This window comes from Salmo salar, unplaced genomic scaffold (genome assembly GCF_905237065.1).
Source record: "Salmo salar unplaced genomic scaffold, Ssal_v3.1, whole genome shotgun sequence".
Classification (NCBI taxonomy): domain Eukaryota; kingdom Metazoa; phylum Chordata; class Actinopteri; order Salmoniformes; family Salmonidae; genus Salmo; species Salmo salar.
In genome coordinates, this window is record NW_025547587.1 from 577,204 (window position 1) to 593,487 (window position 16,284).

General features: G+C 39.2%; 1 protein-coding gene and 1 long non-coding RNA gene across 2 annotated transcripts in view; both read left to right on the forward strand.

The window, feature by feature from the left end:
- The window catches only part of LOC106578186 (broad substrate specificity ATP-binding cassette transporter ABCG2-like), a 44,782-nt gene that overhangs the window by 3,206 nt on the left and 25,292 nt on the right, over positions 1–16,284 (forward strand). The window lies entirely within an intron of this gene.
- On the forward strand, positions 7,416–8,539 carry LOC123731985 (uncharacterized). The gene is made up of 2 exons (XR_006762957.1): positions 7,416–7,506; positions 7,609–8,539. It is a non-coding gene; the product is annotated as an uncharacterized lncRNA (long non-coding RNA).

Below are 16,284 nucleotides of genomic sequence, written 5' to 3' on the forward strand. Positions count from 1 at the left end.
ATACTATTGGTTTCCCTTTATTCTGCGTTCAAGACAACTGGGAACTCAAACAAAAAAAACACGCTCCGATTGTGAAAAATTGTTTTGAACTGTCTTCTATTGAACCTTGTTTGGGTAGGTATTTGCCTGTCAAAAAGATACACATCAAATAACACTAATTGATGCATAAAATAATTTCACATGTCAAATAAGCTTTTTAACCAATCAGGACCTGAATATTAAGGTTGAATATTTTCCGGTAGGGTAACACGGTATTTCCCACCAAAACAGGAAGTGCTATTCAAAAGCATATAAAGCATATTAATGGGCCTATATCTGGATTTGATTAGAGCTTTGATCAAAAAAATTCAAGCCTGATGAGCCCAACATTAAAGACAGTTAATGAGCCATACATTAAAGACATTTAATGAGCCATACATTAAAGACATTTAATGAGCCATACATTAAAGACATTTAATGAGCCATACATTAAAGACATTTAATGAGCCATACATTAAAGACATTTAATGAGCCATACATTAAAGACATTTAATGAGCCATACATTAAAGACATATAATGAGCCATACATTAAAGACATTTAATGAGCCATACATTAAAGACATTTAATGAGCCATACATTAAAGACATTTAATGAGCCATACATTAAAGACATTTAATGAGCCATACATTAAAGACATTTAATGAGCCATACATTAAAGACATTTAATGAGCCATACATTAAAGACATTTAATGAGCCCTACATTAAAGACATTTAATGAGCCATACATTTAAGACATTTAATGAGCCATACATTAAAGACATTTAATGAGCCATACATTAAAGACATTTAATGAGCCATACATTAAAGACATTTAATGAGCCATACATTAAAGACATTTAATGAGCCGTACATTAAAGACATATAATGAGCCATACATTTAAAAACATATAATGAGCCATACATTAAAGACATATAATGAGCCAAAGCCCAAAGAAGCTGAAATGTTTGTATCGTTATCAAATACATACAGTATATGATGAAGGCTACTGCACATTACTCACGACAGGAAAACATTAAATCCCATAGATATAGCTAGCTATATGCTCTCTTGGGTAAATCAATGAAACTAGCTCCAGTAGGCTAATCTTTTTGAGTGTGAACTATAGTACTGTACTGTATTGTATTATACTGTATTATGTGGACTGGAATTTACGCACCTCGTTCAAACCAGGAAGCTGGGAGAGAACATGTGATGCTGATACAGGATGTTTGGCTTACAAAGTTACAAGTATAGGCTAGTATAGGCTAGTATAGGCAAATTTGATTTTAATTTTGAAATATAATAGGGCCCGATTTGTATAATTAGTAGGCTGACGCAAATATACCTTTCATAATATTTCCCCTAATGTTATTAGCCTACCTCCTCTTTCTCTCTCTATTGTTGCTTCATTCCTTCCTCGCTTTCAACAGTTAAATGAAATACATTTTGTTGTCCAGATCTAACGACATCCTTGAATAATCTAGGACTTGAATTAGATGCAGAAGACTTTCACTTCTCTTCACAAAGATTGACTGGTTATGGGTCTGAATAAATAACTACTATTATCAGGTATGAAGGTAAGACCCAGATGCAGACAAGTTGAATTAACAATGGTTTAATAATCCAACAGGGGCAATAGACAGGTCAAGGCAGGCAGGGGTCAGTAAAGGCAGGCTCCGGGTCAGGGAAGGCAGAGAGGTCAGGCAGGTGGGCTCAGAGTCAGGACAGGAAAGGGTCAAAACCAGGAGGGTGAGAAAAAGAGAGACTGAGAAAAAAGGAAAAAAAAGCTGGTTGACCTGGCAACAGACAAACAGAGAACACAGGTATAAATACACAGGGGAAGATGGGCGACACCTGGAGGGTTGTGGAAACAATCACAAAGACAGGTGAAGCAGATCAGGGTGTAACAGCTATAACCTACCTTCATCACACGCTCACTCTTCTTTCAAACTACCCGTGAGTTCTACTGCTGCTGTATTTAACATTCAGCAAACAAGAGCTTGCATCCCTCTTCGAATAGTCTATCGGTATAAGGACTGAAAAAAAATATTTAAAAAAAGTCCAGCAAGCTATTCTAGTCTAGCTATTCCTGCATGGGACTCCAAGAGCTAAGGAGCGTTGTTTAAGGAGAGAGACCAGCGGAGCACAGGTGCCTGCATAATGCGCATGAGACGGAGGCTATAAATTAGAAGCTTATTATGCATAACCCATCATTAATTATCTCCATATAAGGTTTTTTATTTATTTATTTCACCTTTATTTAACCAGGTAGGCAAGTTGAGAACAAGTTCTCATTTACAATTGCGACCTGGCCAAGATAAAGCAAAGCAGTCCGACAACATACAAAAACACAGAGTTACACATGGAGTAAAACAACATACAATCAATGATGCAGTAGAAAAAAAATTAAAATAAAAATAAGATTATATACAATGTGAGCAAATGATGTGAGATAAGGGAGGTAAAGGCAAAAAAATGCCATGGTGGCAAAGTAAATAAAGTATAGCAAGAAAAACACTGGAATGGTAGATTTGTAGTTTGAAGAAAGTTCAGAGATAAAATAGAAATAATATGGTGCAAAGGAGCAAAATAAATCAAATAAATAAATACAGTAGGGGAAGAGGTAGTAGTTTGGGCTAAATTATAGATGGGCTATGTACAGGTGCAGTGATCTGTGAGCTGCTCTGACAGCTGGTGCTTAAAGCTAGTGAGGGAGATAAGTGTTTCCAGTTTCAGAGATTTTTGTAGTTCGTTCCAGTCATTGGCAGCAGAGAACTGGAAGGAGAGACGACCAAAGGAGGAGTTGGCTTTAGGGGTGACCAGAGAGATATACCTGCTGGAGCGCGTGCTACAGGTGGGTGCTGCTATGGTGACCAGTGAGCGGAGATAAGGGGGGACTTTACCTAGCAGGGTCTTGTAGATGACCTGGAGCCAATGTCTTTGGCGACGATTATGAAGCGAAGGCCAGCCAACGAGAGCGTACAGGTCGCAGTGGTGGGTAGTATATGGGGCTTTGGTGACAAAACGGATGGCACTGGGATAGACTGCATCCAGCTTGTTGAGTAGGGTATTGGAAGCTATTTTGTAAATGACATCGCCGAAGTCGAGGATTGGTAGGATGGTCAGTTTTACGAGGGTATGTTTGGCAGCATGAGTGAAGGATGCTTTGTTGCGAAATAGGAAGCCAATTCGAGATTTCACTTTGGATTGGAGATGATTGATGTGAGTCTGGAAGGAGAGTTTACAGTCTAACCAGACACCTAGGTATTTGTAGTTGTCCACAAATTCTAAGTTAGAACCGTCCAGAGAAGTGATGCTGGACAGGCGGGCAGGTGCAGGCAGCGATCGGTTGAAGAGCATGCATTTAGTTTTACTTGTGTTTAGGAGCAGTTGGAGACCACGGAAGGAGAGTTGAATGGCATTGAAGCTCGTCTGGAGGGTTGTTAACACAGTGTCCAAAGAAGGGCCAGAAGTGTACAGAATGGTGTCGTCTGCGTAGAGGTGGATCAGAGTTAATACTGCATTGAATGTATTACCTGCAATAGGTAGGCTGGAACATCTATATACTGTATATATAGCAATCTTGAACAGGTTTATCTATTTTGGATGCAATTTGAATGGAATTGATGGAGAGAGAGACTGCTTGCACGTACTCTGACTAAAAGCAAACTATATTTGAGTGATAGGCTGTTTTAAAACTCTGTAGCTACAATAAAAAAAATATATATATATATATAAATATATATATATACCTTACAATAGAAAATACGGTGACCCCCGAAAGCCAGATGGAGATGTATAAATTAGACACGCATATTTGGTCCTTTACTGTAGCATTGTCACGTTCGTCATAAGGATGGGACCAAGGCGCAGTGGGAATGTGTATACTCATCTTCTTTTATTATGAAGAAAAACCAAAATACACACTTAATACAAAACAACGACGAGAAACAGTCCTGTAAGGAACACAGCTTACACACGGAACAACTACCCACAAAAACCCATGGAAAAACACCCCTACTAAATAGGACCTTCAATTAGAGGCAACGCGGAACAGCTGCCTCCAATTGAAGGTCAACCCAATAAACTAAACATATCATTTAACAGGTCCATTTCACCATCATGCTGTTGATATAAATAATGCATAATAATTTCCTCACAGTTATTTATCCTGGGAAAGGGGAGTGGTTTTGAGCGGGAAATCTTGGTAACCAGGTTCCCGCCATTCAACTCTACTAAATATGACTCACGTAATAATTTAACACCTTAATTTTTTATATAGTTATTACACATTGATTACACTATCACTACTATTTCATATGTCATAGCGATTCACCAATATGTATGTTGTGATGCTGGAAAAGTTGTCTCGCTCACATGCCACTGTCGATTTCAATAGGCTGGCTGGCTGACTAGCTAATACTTAGTCACATGGAGTCCTAAATAGTTTCTAAGAATATTGAATATTGATTGAAGTTTCTGGTCATTGTTTTTAGGCAGGTTGTATTGGTGCTAGCTAGTTACCAAGCTAGAGCTAGCTAGCAACCCCAGAAGTTTCTATAAAAACATCTGTATCAAAAATATTTGATATTTGAGTGTCTGTCATACTGCAAACCCGAAGTCAATGTACATAGTAGAGAGATAGCCGACCTCCAAAATTCAAACTGTCATCAATGTTGCCAGAATGCTTCATTATTATTATTAGTATGTATTTTGACTAGCTAGGATGAATCAGGTGCCACTGCTTGGGAAGTTGGGACGTAGCTAGCTGGCAAGCAGAAGCAGTAGGATCACCATTGGTTCTCCCCTGCCTCTGGGGACGTTTGCATGTCAGGGAGAATGTTGGACCTCCTGGCTAACATTTTTGATACTACTCTTTTGATCCTGATCTTATTTCAAATACTCACATAGACGTTTTCCCATTCGATAGAACAAATAATGGCTTATTACCAACGCGGTATTGTAAAAATATTGTGGCCATGTGTGCTTGTTTGCAGACAGTGCTACTGACCGTAGTGGTGGCACTTGACTTTTCTAAAATGTTATTTTATTTAACTAGGCACATCAGCTAAGAACAGATTCTTATTTACAATGACGGCCTAGGAACAGTGGCAGAAACGACAGTTTTTTTTACCTTGTCATCTCAGGGATTTGATCTAGCAACCTTTCGGTTACTGGCCCAACGCTCTAACCACTAGGACACCTGCCACCCCAAATGGGTACCTGCCGCACGTGCAAATTCAGCACACACAACATTCTAAAATATAATTTTGTTATTTGACCCTTCAAATTAAAAGCTTATTTGACGCGTCAAATAGTGTTATTTGACGTGCATCTTTTTTGACACAAACGTTGTTCCATAGTCTTCCAACTTGGAATTCCATTTTTCTAGAGTTCCGACTTTCCAGCATGAAGATCACGACATCAATGTTTGACCTTGTTTATTTTCTCCAAGTTCCCATTTGTCTTGAAAGCAGCATTACGTCTGTATGAATGTTTCACGACCCCTTGACCAATGAAAATGTGTTAAAAAATCTTAAGTCCACTGGCTCTCAAAGTTGTCCGTCAAAATCCCGTGTCTCCACCATGTGTCTTGAAGTGAAGTGCATGTCTTCACTCCTGAAGATATTTTTGTTATTAGGTTCTTAGACAGACACGATCAGAGGTAAGTTACACTTTAATTACCTTCTGCATTTGTAATATTATATATTTCTGGAGTAAGTTAAGGATTTCTAAGATATAATTCTGCTGATGAAATTGTGTTTTGAGGGCAGGTGCAAATCAAATGGCTAGGTTGCTAACTAGCTAGCTTTCGCTAACCCAGAATCTGACAGACAAAGTTTAATCTCCTGTTTTTAGCTCTCCATGATGATCTCTCTTTTCATTGGCATAAAGACTGAACAGGTTAATCAGATGTGTGTGGCAACAATAGCTAACTAGATATCACATTAGGTTGCAACTAGATAGTTGTCTAAGCTAGCTCGTTGCCGTGTCAACCATGTAGCTAGCTAATGTTAGCTAGATCAAAGGGTCAGTCCACCACAGCATCCTCCCACGCATTGCTCTCTTTTACTCAGTGTGTGTGTGTGTGTGTGTGTGTGTGTGTGTGTGTGTGTGTGTGTGTGTGTGTGTGTGTGTGTGTGTGTGTGTGTGTGTGTGTGTGTGTGTGTGTGTGTGTGTGTCTAAATGTCACTCTGTTTTAATGACGGACCTCTGGCAGTCTCTATGGGGGTGCCACAGGGCTCAATTCTCGGGCCGACTCTTTTCTCTGTATACATCAATGATGTCGCTCTTGCTGCTTGTGATTCTCTGATCCACCTCCACGCAGACGACACCATTCTGTATACATCTGGCCCTTCTTTGGACACTGTTAAACCTCCAAACGAGCTTCAACGCCATACAACACTCCTTCCGTGGCCTCCAACTGCTTTTAAATGCTCGTAAAACTAAGTGCATGCTTTTCATCTGATTGCTGCCCGCACCCTCCCGCCCAACTAGCATCACTACTCTGGACGGTTCTGACCTAAAATATGTAGACAACTACAAATACCTAGGTGTCTGGTTAGACTGTAAACTCTCCTTCCAGACTCACATTAAGTATCACAAATCCAAAAATGAAATCTAGAATCGGCTTCCTATTTCGCAACAAAGCTTCCTTCACTCATGCCGCCAAACATACCCTTGTAAAACTGACTATCCTAAAGATCCTTGACTTCGGCGATATCATTTACAAAATAGTCCCCAACAGTCTACTCAGCAAACTGGATGTAGTCTATCACAGTGCCATTCGTTTTGTCAGCAAAGCCCCATATACTACCCACCACTGCAACCTGTATGCTCTCGTTGGCTGGCCCTCACTACATATCCGCCAAACTCACTGGCTCCAGGTCATCTATAAGTCTTTGCTAGGTAAAGCCCTGCCTTATCTCAGCTCACTGGTCACCATAGCAACACCCACCCGTAGCACACGCTCCAGCAGGTATATTTCACTGGTCATCCCCAAAGCAAACACTTCCTTTGGCCACCTTTCCTTCCAGTTCTCTGCTGCCAATGACCTCTCTAACTTTAAGCATCAGCTGTCAGAGCAGCTTACCAATCACTGTACCTGTACACAGTCAATCTGTAAATAGCCCACCCAACTACCTCATCCCCATATTATTACTTACCCTCTTGCTCTTTTGCACCCCAGTATCTCTACTTGCACATCATCATCTGCACATCTATCACTCTAGTATTAATGCTAAATTGTATTTATTTTAGCCTCTATAGCCTATTTATTGCCTTACCTCCTTACTCTTCTACATTTGCACACACCGTACATAGATTTTTCTATTTTTTATTTTCTATTGTGTTATTGACTGTACATTTGTTCAAGTGTAACTCTGTGTTGTTGTTTTTGTGTCGCGCTGCTTTGCTTTATTCTTGGCCAGGTCTCAGTTGTAACTGAGAACTTGTTCTCAACTGGCCTACCTGGTTAAATAAAGGTGAAATATATATATGTATTTTTAAATCATACAGTCAGTGTATCATCTCAGTAAGCTTTTTGTATCAAATCTCTCTGTTTCTATGTGTCTTTTTAATTACAGTTTGTAATGGGCACAACCGAGGTGGAGGAGAATGAGACAGCCAAGAAAAGACCCTTCCAAGTGGAAAGGTTCAGAAGAGGATGAGGATGTAAGGGGAAATCCAGTCTCGTCTAGAAGGGATACAGCATTTGTCAAACATTTACTTTTCGTAGCAGGTTAGGAGGAGTTGGTTAAGGTTAGGAAAAGGGTTAGGGTTAGGGTTAGCTAAAATACAGGGTTAGGGTTAGCTAAAATACAGGGTTAGCTAAAATACAGGGTTAGTGTTAGCTAAAATACAGGGTTAGCTCAAATACAGGGTTAGGGTTAGCTAAAATACAGGGTTAGGGTTAGCTAAAATACAGGGTTAGGGTTAGCTAAAATACAGGGTTAGGGTTAGCTAAAATACAGGGTTAGGGTTAGCTAAAATACAGGGTTAGGGTTAGCTAAAATACAGGGTTAGGGTTAACTAAAATTTAGGGTTAGCTAAAATACAGGGTTACGGTTAGCTAAAATACATGGCTAGGGTTAGCTAAAATTTAGGGTTAGCTAAAATACAAAAAAAATCTACTTTCGATGCCAATTTAACAAAAGCTGCATCCCTTCTAGACATGACCGATAAATCCTTCCTCGGCAGGAAAAAGATGATTGAGTTGGCTATGGCAATTGATATCTGCACTGTTTGACTATTTATTACTTACATGATTCTTACCTGAATAACCTACCTTGATATTTAATTCCATGCTGAAATCTGTCTGATTTGCATACTAGTAACATGATTGATAGTGAAATGTAGATATTGATAGTTGTTTGACTGATCCACTTACCTGATCGTTCTCGATATTTCAGTGTGAGTGAAAAATAAAACCTTACACTTGGTGTAAATATTTTTGGTACATATTCACCATCACATGTACTGAAAATGATATTGTGAAATAAAATGTCATTAATGCCATTGAAATTGTAAAATTATTCCAATTTCACAAGTACCAGGTAACCTAGTGGTTAGAGCAGATAGCTTAGTGATTAGAGCGTTGGGCCTGTAACCAAAAGGTTGCTAGATCGAACCCCTGAGCTGACCAGGTAAAAATCTGTCGTTCTTCCCCTGAACAAAGCAGTTAACCCACTGTTCCCTGGTAGGCCGTCATTATAAATAAGAATTTGTTCTTAACTGACTTGCCTAGTTAAATGAAGGTAAAAAATTAAATACCTTTTAATGAAATTGAGCACATTGATACCGTAATTAAAACTGTACAGTCTACGGACTTTATTTGATGTCAGTCTTCGCTGTAGACTTCCTGTCCTGGAGGACGTCAGGAAGATGGCGCTGGCGGGCTTTAATAAATAATAAATTCATGTCAAATCAATAGCGAATGTGCATAAAGATAGCGGCCCCCCCCCATGTACTTACCATAAATGCCTCGTTTGCTAAGTTCGCCGTATTGTACATTGCTCTTCATTACTCTTTGTATCGGCATTAGCGCAGAATACATGATCCAAAATGTAGCTCCAAGACGGAAGCAATTTGAAACAACGGAAAAAGTAGATTGTGCTGATGTAATGGCACATTGAACCATGTGGCGCACCGTAGTTTAAGAACTCTGTGGGTAGTGCTAAAACCATGATGTACATTTCTGAATTCCTCCATCTTTATGCACCTTTGTCATTAAGTTGTTGTCCTTTTTTGTTTTCTGTCACAGTTTACCACAAGGTGTAAAAAAATTACCAAACTACATTTGTAACTAGTACTTACTGTGGTTAGTTTTCTGACCGGATACAATTTTATTCTTACTTGAGTAGTTTCTAGAGAGGGCTACTTTTACTTTTGTTTGACTAAATTACAATCTAACTAACAATACTTTCACTTAAGTACAACTTTTCAGAACTCTATGTCACGTTTGTGTGTAGAGAAGGACCAAGGCGCGGCGTGAGTATCGTTCCACATCTTTATTAATATGTGAAACTTAACCAAAATACAAAACAATAAAGAATAAACAAAACGTGACTGAAGCGATGCTACATGCACTAACTCAAAATAATATCCCACAAACACAGGTGGGAAAAACAACTACTTAAATATGATCCCCAATTAGAGACAACGATGACCTCTAATTGGGAATCATACAAAAACCCCAACATAGAAAAAAGAAACTAGAACCCAACATAGAAAAAAGAAACTAGATAACCCCCCCCCCCAGTCACGCCCTGACCTACTCTAACATAGAAAATAAGAGCTTTCTATGGTCAGGACGTGACACTCTACCCACCTCTGCAAATTATGTATAGCCTAACTATTGTATAAAACGAGCATCCATACTGGAGGAAAGTTTATCGTTCTACGGTAGGCCTGTCAATCAATGAGAAATAAAGTAGATTTTGATTGCATATGGCCTCGACACCACTGGTTATTTCAAATCAAATCAAATTTAATGGTCACATGCACGTGGTTAGCAGATGTTATTGCGAGTGTAGGGAAATGCTTGTGCTTCTAGCTCCGACAGTGCAGCAATATCTACCAAGTAATCTAACAATTATAACAAGTTATTTAACAATTAGCTCCTACTCTGGATTACTGACCCCTGCCTGCCTTGACCTGTCGTTTGCCTGCCCCTGTTGTTACAATAAACTTTATTACTTCACACAGTCTGCACTTGGGTCTTACCTTGATACCTGATAATCTCAGTTGCTGGAGAGGAAGGAAACCGCTCAGGGATTTCACCATGAGGCCAACGGTGACTTTAAAACAGTTACAGAGTTTAATAGCTTTGATTGAAGAAAACTGAGGATGGATCAACAACATTGTAGTTACTCCACAATACTAACCTAAAGGACAGAGTGAAAAGAATGAAGCCTGTACAGAATAAAAAATATTCCAAAACATGCCTCCTGTTTGCAATAAGGAAGTAAAGTAATACGGCAAAAAAATGTGGTAAAGAAATTAACTTTATGTCCTGAATACGAAGCGCCATGTTTGGGGCAAATCCAACACAACACATTACTGAGTACCACTCTCCATATTTTTAGGTTACGTTCAGTATGCTGCTCCTTTTCTGTATTATCTAACCGTCAGTATCCTCAGTCATCAGGCAGTATTGGTTTAGGTTACGTTCAGTATGCTGCTCCAGTTTTGTAATTTTTTTCAGGTTTATTATTAGTAAACTGACCTTCTGCTCCTGCATCCTGACTCCCTGTCATCAGATTAACAACCAATTTGACAAATCTTGAAGAATTTTTTAAAAATAATAATGGGCAAATGTTGCACAATTCAGGTGTGGAAAGCTCTTAGAGACTTACCCAGAATGACTCACAGCTCTTAGAGACTTACCCAGAATGACTCACAGCTCTTAGAGACTTACCCAGAATGACTCACAGCTCTTAGAGACTTACCCAGAAAGACTCCCAGCTCTTAGAGACTTACCCAGAATGACTCACAGCTCTTAGAGACTTACCCAGAATGACTCACAGCTCTTAGAGACTTACCCAGAATGACTCACAGTTGTTAATCACTGCCGAAGGTGCTTTTACCAAGCATTGACTTATGGGGTGTGAATACTTATGTAAATGTGACATTTCTGTATTTAATTTTCAATACGTTTGCAAACATTTCTAAAAACATTTGTCATTATGGGGTATTGTGTGTAGATGGGTGAGAAAACAAATCAATATAATCCATTTTGAATTCAGGCTGTAACACCACAAAATGTGGAATAAGTCAAGGGTCATTCAGGGTGTAACACCACAAAATGTGGAATAAGTCAAGGGGCGTTCAGGCTGTAACACCACAAAATGTAGAATAAGTCAAGGGGCATTCAGGCTGTAACACCACAAAATGTAGAATAAGTCAAGGGGCATTCAGGCTGTAACACCACAAAATGTGGAATAAGTCAAGGGGGCATTCAGGCTGTAACACCACAAAATGTAGAATAAGTCAAGGGGCGTTCAGGCTGTAACACCACAAAATGTGGAATAAGTCAAGGGGCATTCAGGCTGTAACACCACAAAATGTAGAATAAGTCAAGGGGCATTCAGGCTGTAACACCACAAAATGTGGAATAAGTCAAGGGGCATTCAGGCTGTAACACCACAAAATGTAGAATAAGTCAAGGGGCGTTCAGGCTGTAACACCACAAAATGTGGAATAAGTCAAGGGGCATTCAGGCTGTAACACCACAAAATGTGGAATAAGTCAAGGGGCATTCAGGCTGTAACACCACAAAATGTGGAATAAGTCAAGGGGCATTCAGGCTGTAACACCACAAAATGTAGAATAAGTCAAGGGGCATTCAGGCTGTAACACCACAAAATGTAGAATACGTCAAGGGGCATTCAGGCTGTAACACCACAAAATGTAGAATAAGTCAAGGGGCATTCAGGCTGTAACACCACAAAATGTGGAATAAGTCAAGGGGCATTCAGGGTGTAACACCACAAAATGTAGAATAAGTCAAGGGTCATTCAGGGTGTAACACCACAAAATGTGGAATAAGTCAAGGGTCATTCAAGGTGTAACACCACAAAATGTGGAATAAGTCAAGGGTCATTCAGGGTGTAACACCACAAAATGTGGAATAAGTCAAGGGTCATTCAGGGTGTAACACCACAAAATGTGGAATAAGTCAAGGGTCATTCAGGGTGTAACACCACAAAATGTGGAATAAGTCAAGGGTCATTCAGGGTGTAACACCACAAAATGTGGAATAAGTCAAGGGTCATTCAGGGTGTAACACCACAAAATGTGGAATAAGTCAAGGGGCATTCAGGCTGTAACACCACAAAATGTGGAATAAGTCAAGGGGCGTTCAGGCTGTAACACCGCAAAATGTGGAATAAGTCAAGGGGCATTCAGGCTGTAACACCACAAAATGTGGAATAAGTCAAGGGGCATTCAGGCTGTAACACCGCAAAATGTGGAATAAGTCAAGGGGCATTCAGGCTGTAACACCACAAAATGTGGAATAAGTCAAGGGGCATTCAGGCTGTAACACCGCAAAATGTGGAATAAGTCAAGGGGCATTCAGGCTGTAACACCACAAAATGTGGAATAAGTCAAGGGGCGTTCAGGCTGTAACACAACAACATGTAGAATAAGTCAAGGGGCGTTCAGCTTGTAACAACATGTGGAATAAGTCAAGGGGCATTCAGGCTGTAACACCACAAAATGTGGAATAAGTCAAGGGGCGTTCAGGCTGTAACACAACAACATGTAGAATAAGTCAAGGGGCATTCAGGGTGTAACACCACAAAATGTGGAATAAGTCAAGGGTCATTCAGCTTGTAACAACATGTAGAATAAGTCAAGGGGCGTTCAGCTTGTAACAACATGTGGAATAAGTCAAGGGGCGTTCAGGCTGTAACAACATGTGGAATAGATCATAAGTTGACTTTGGACTCAGATCTAGTAGGTACATTTGTATGGTCCAGATCAGGGGTGGGTCCTTTTGAAGGCCCTCGGATCAATAAGAAAAAAGAAAATCAGTTCCTAAGTAGAATAGTAGAACACACTAGGTGCAATTTCCAAATGTGGTTGTGCATCAGCAGCATTTCTCTTGTTATGTCAGTCACTGACAGTCACTCAATTAGCCCATATCAGCTACATGTTTTAAGATTGGTTAATTAACCAATCTGCCAGCTATCTAAACTGGTAGGAATCATGGTGTAATTATGTTAATTAGTCTATATGCCAGCTATCTAAACTGGTAGGAATCATGGTGTAATTATGTTAATTAGTCTAGCAAGCTATCTAAACTAGTAGGAATCATGGTGTAATTATGTTAATTAGTCTACCTGCCAGCTATCTAAACTGGTAGGAATCATGGTGTAATTATGTTAATTAGTCTAGCCAGCTATCTAAACTGGTAGGAATCATGGTGTAATTATGTTAATTAGTCTAGCCAGCTATCTAAACTGGTAGGAATCATGGTCTAATTATGTTAATTAGTCTATCTGCCAGCTATCTAAACTAGTAGGAATCATGGTGTAATTATGTTAATTAGTCTTTCTGCCAGCTATCTAAACTGGTAGGAATCATGGTGTAATTATGTTAATTAGTCTAGCCAGCTATCTAAACTGGTAGGAATCATGGTGTAATTATGTTAATTAGTCTAGCCAGCTATCTAAACTGGTAGGAATCATGGTCTAATTATGTTAATTAGTCTATCTGCCAGCTATCTAAACTAGTAGGAATCATGGTGTAATTATGTTAATTAGTCTATCTGCCAGCTATCTAAACTAGTAGGAATCATGGTGTAATTATGTTAATTAGTCTTTCTGCCAGCTATCTAAACTGGTAGGAATCATGGTGTAATTATGTTAATTAGTCTAGCCAGCTATCTAAACTGGTAGGAATCATGGTCTAATTATGTTAATTAGTCTATCTGCCAGCTATCTAAACTAGTAGGAATCATGGTGTAATTATGTTAATTAGTCTATCTGCCAGCTATCTAAACTGGTAGGAATCATGGTGTAATTATGTTAATGAGTCTATCTGCCAGCTATCTAAACTGGTAGGAATCATGGTGTAATTATGTTAATTAGTCTAGCCAGCTATCGAAACTGGTAGGAATCATGGTGTAATTATGTTAATTAGTCTAGCTGCCAGCTATCTAAACTGGTAGGAATTATGGTCTAATTATGTTAATTAGTCTAGCAAGCTATCTAAACTGGTAGGAATCATGGTCTAATTATGTTAATTAGTCTAGCCAGCAATCTAAACTGGTAGGAATCATGGTGTAATTATGTTAATTAGTCTAGCCAGCTATCTAAACTGGTAGGAATCATGGTGTAATTATGTTAATTAGTCTATCTGCCAGCTATCTAAACTTAGTGATCATGGTTGAACTACCAGCACGGGGTCCCCCGTTGATTTTGTTAGTCACTCTTACTCATATCATATTAAAAACTGCAGACGGTTCTCTCCGCCCTATGACAAAATGTGTAGAATTACATGAAATTAGTTATGAAATTGCTCAATCTTATCTCGCCCCATGGCAAAATGTGTAGAATTTCATGAAATGAAATCTAAAACGTAAATAATTGATCTCCGCAGTCAAGAGCGAGCGAGGGGGGGCACATTTTTTTCTCTCACACGTGGGTACGCAGGCCTGCCTCTTATGATGACATCAGAATTTTTTGTCGCCCCACCCTCCATCAATGTTGCCCCTCCCTGCAATTACATTACTTCATAGATCCAAAACTGGTGGAGAAATGCCGTGTAGTATAAATGCTGACGGTTGATCTATGCATTCTATTTCTATGTATCAGAGTCCAATGATACAGTAGGCTAAACAGAGATCACAGTAGCCTTTATGCTGTAGCCTTTACAGAGGAAACATACCAGTCTACTATAGACTATAGCCTTTACAGAGGAAACATACCAGTCTACTATAGACTATAGCCTTTACAGAGGAAACATACCAGTCTACTATAGACTATAGCCTTTACAGAGGAAACATACCAGTCTACTATAGACTATAGCCTTTACAGAGGAAACATACCAGTCTACTATAGACTATAGCCTTTACAGAGGAAACCATACCAGTCTACTATAGACTATAGCCTTTACAGAGGAAACCATACCAGTCTACTATAGACTATAGCCTTTACAGAAGAACCATACCAGTCTACTATAGACTATAGCCTTTACAGAGGAAACCATACCAGTCTACTATAGACTATAGCCTTTACAGAGGAAACCATACCAGTCTACTATAGACTATAGCCTTTACAGAGGAAACATACCAGTCTACTATAGACTATAGCATTTACAGAGGAAACATACCAGTCTACTATAGACTATAGCCTTTACAGAGGAAACCATACCAGTCTACTATAGACTATAGCCTTTACAGAGGAAACCATACCAGTCTACTATAGACTATAGCCTTTACAGAGGAAACATACCAGTCTACTATAGACTATAGCCTTTACAGAGGAAACCATATCAATCTGAGAGAATGCTTTCTTATCCTATTATAATGATCCTATTATAATGGGGAGACTAGAATTCTATGGTTGAATTCTAAATGAACTGGAAGTGGCTTATAGAATTCTATGGTTGAATTCTAAATGAACTGGAAGTGGCTTATAGAATTCTATGGTTGAATTCTAAATGAACTGGAAGTGGCTCTAGATAAGAGCGTCTGTTAAATGACTCAACGTGTGTGTTGTGCTACTGTGTGTGTGAAGCGAATTCACCTGGGGAGGAAGGGGGATGTACATGATTGTCACGTCCTGACCAGTATAAGGGGTTATTTGTTATTGTAGTTTGGTCAGGACGTGGCAGAGGGTATTTGGTTTATGTGGTTTGGGGTGGTGATTTATTTAGTAGGGTGTTGGTTTAGTTAGTTCCGGGGTTTTTGGGGGTTATGTTCTAGGTTTGTATTTCTATGTGGTCTCTAGTCTTTTGTATTTCTATGTCTAGTTTATTGGGGTTGGACTCTCAATTGGAGGCAGGTGTTTTCTAGTTGCCTCTGATTGAGAGTCCTATATATGGGTATGTGTTTGGTTAAGTGTTTGTGGGAGATTGTTTCTTGTTTTGCCTGTGTGAGCCTGACAAGACTGTTTGGTTGTTCGTGAGTTCTTCATTTTTGTTATTTTGGTGTTGTCTTTATTTAAAAATAAATACAAGATGAGCATCCACATTCCTGCTGCGTTTTGGTCCTCTATTCCCGACGACACCCGTTACAATGATAACATGAAAGA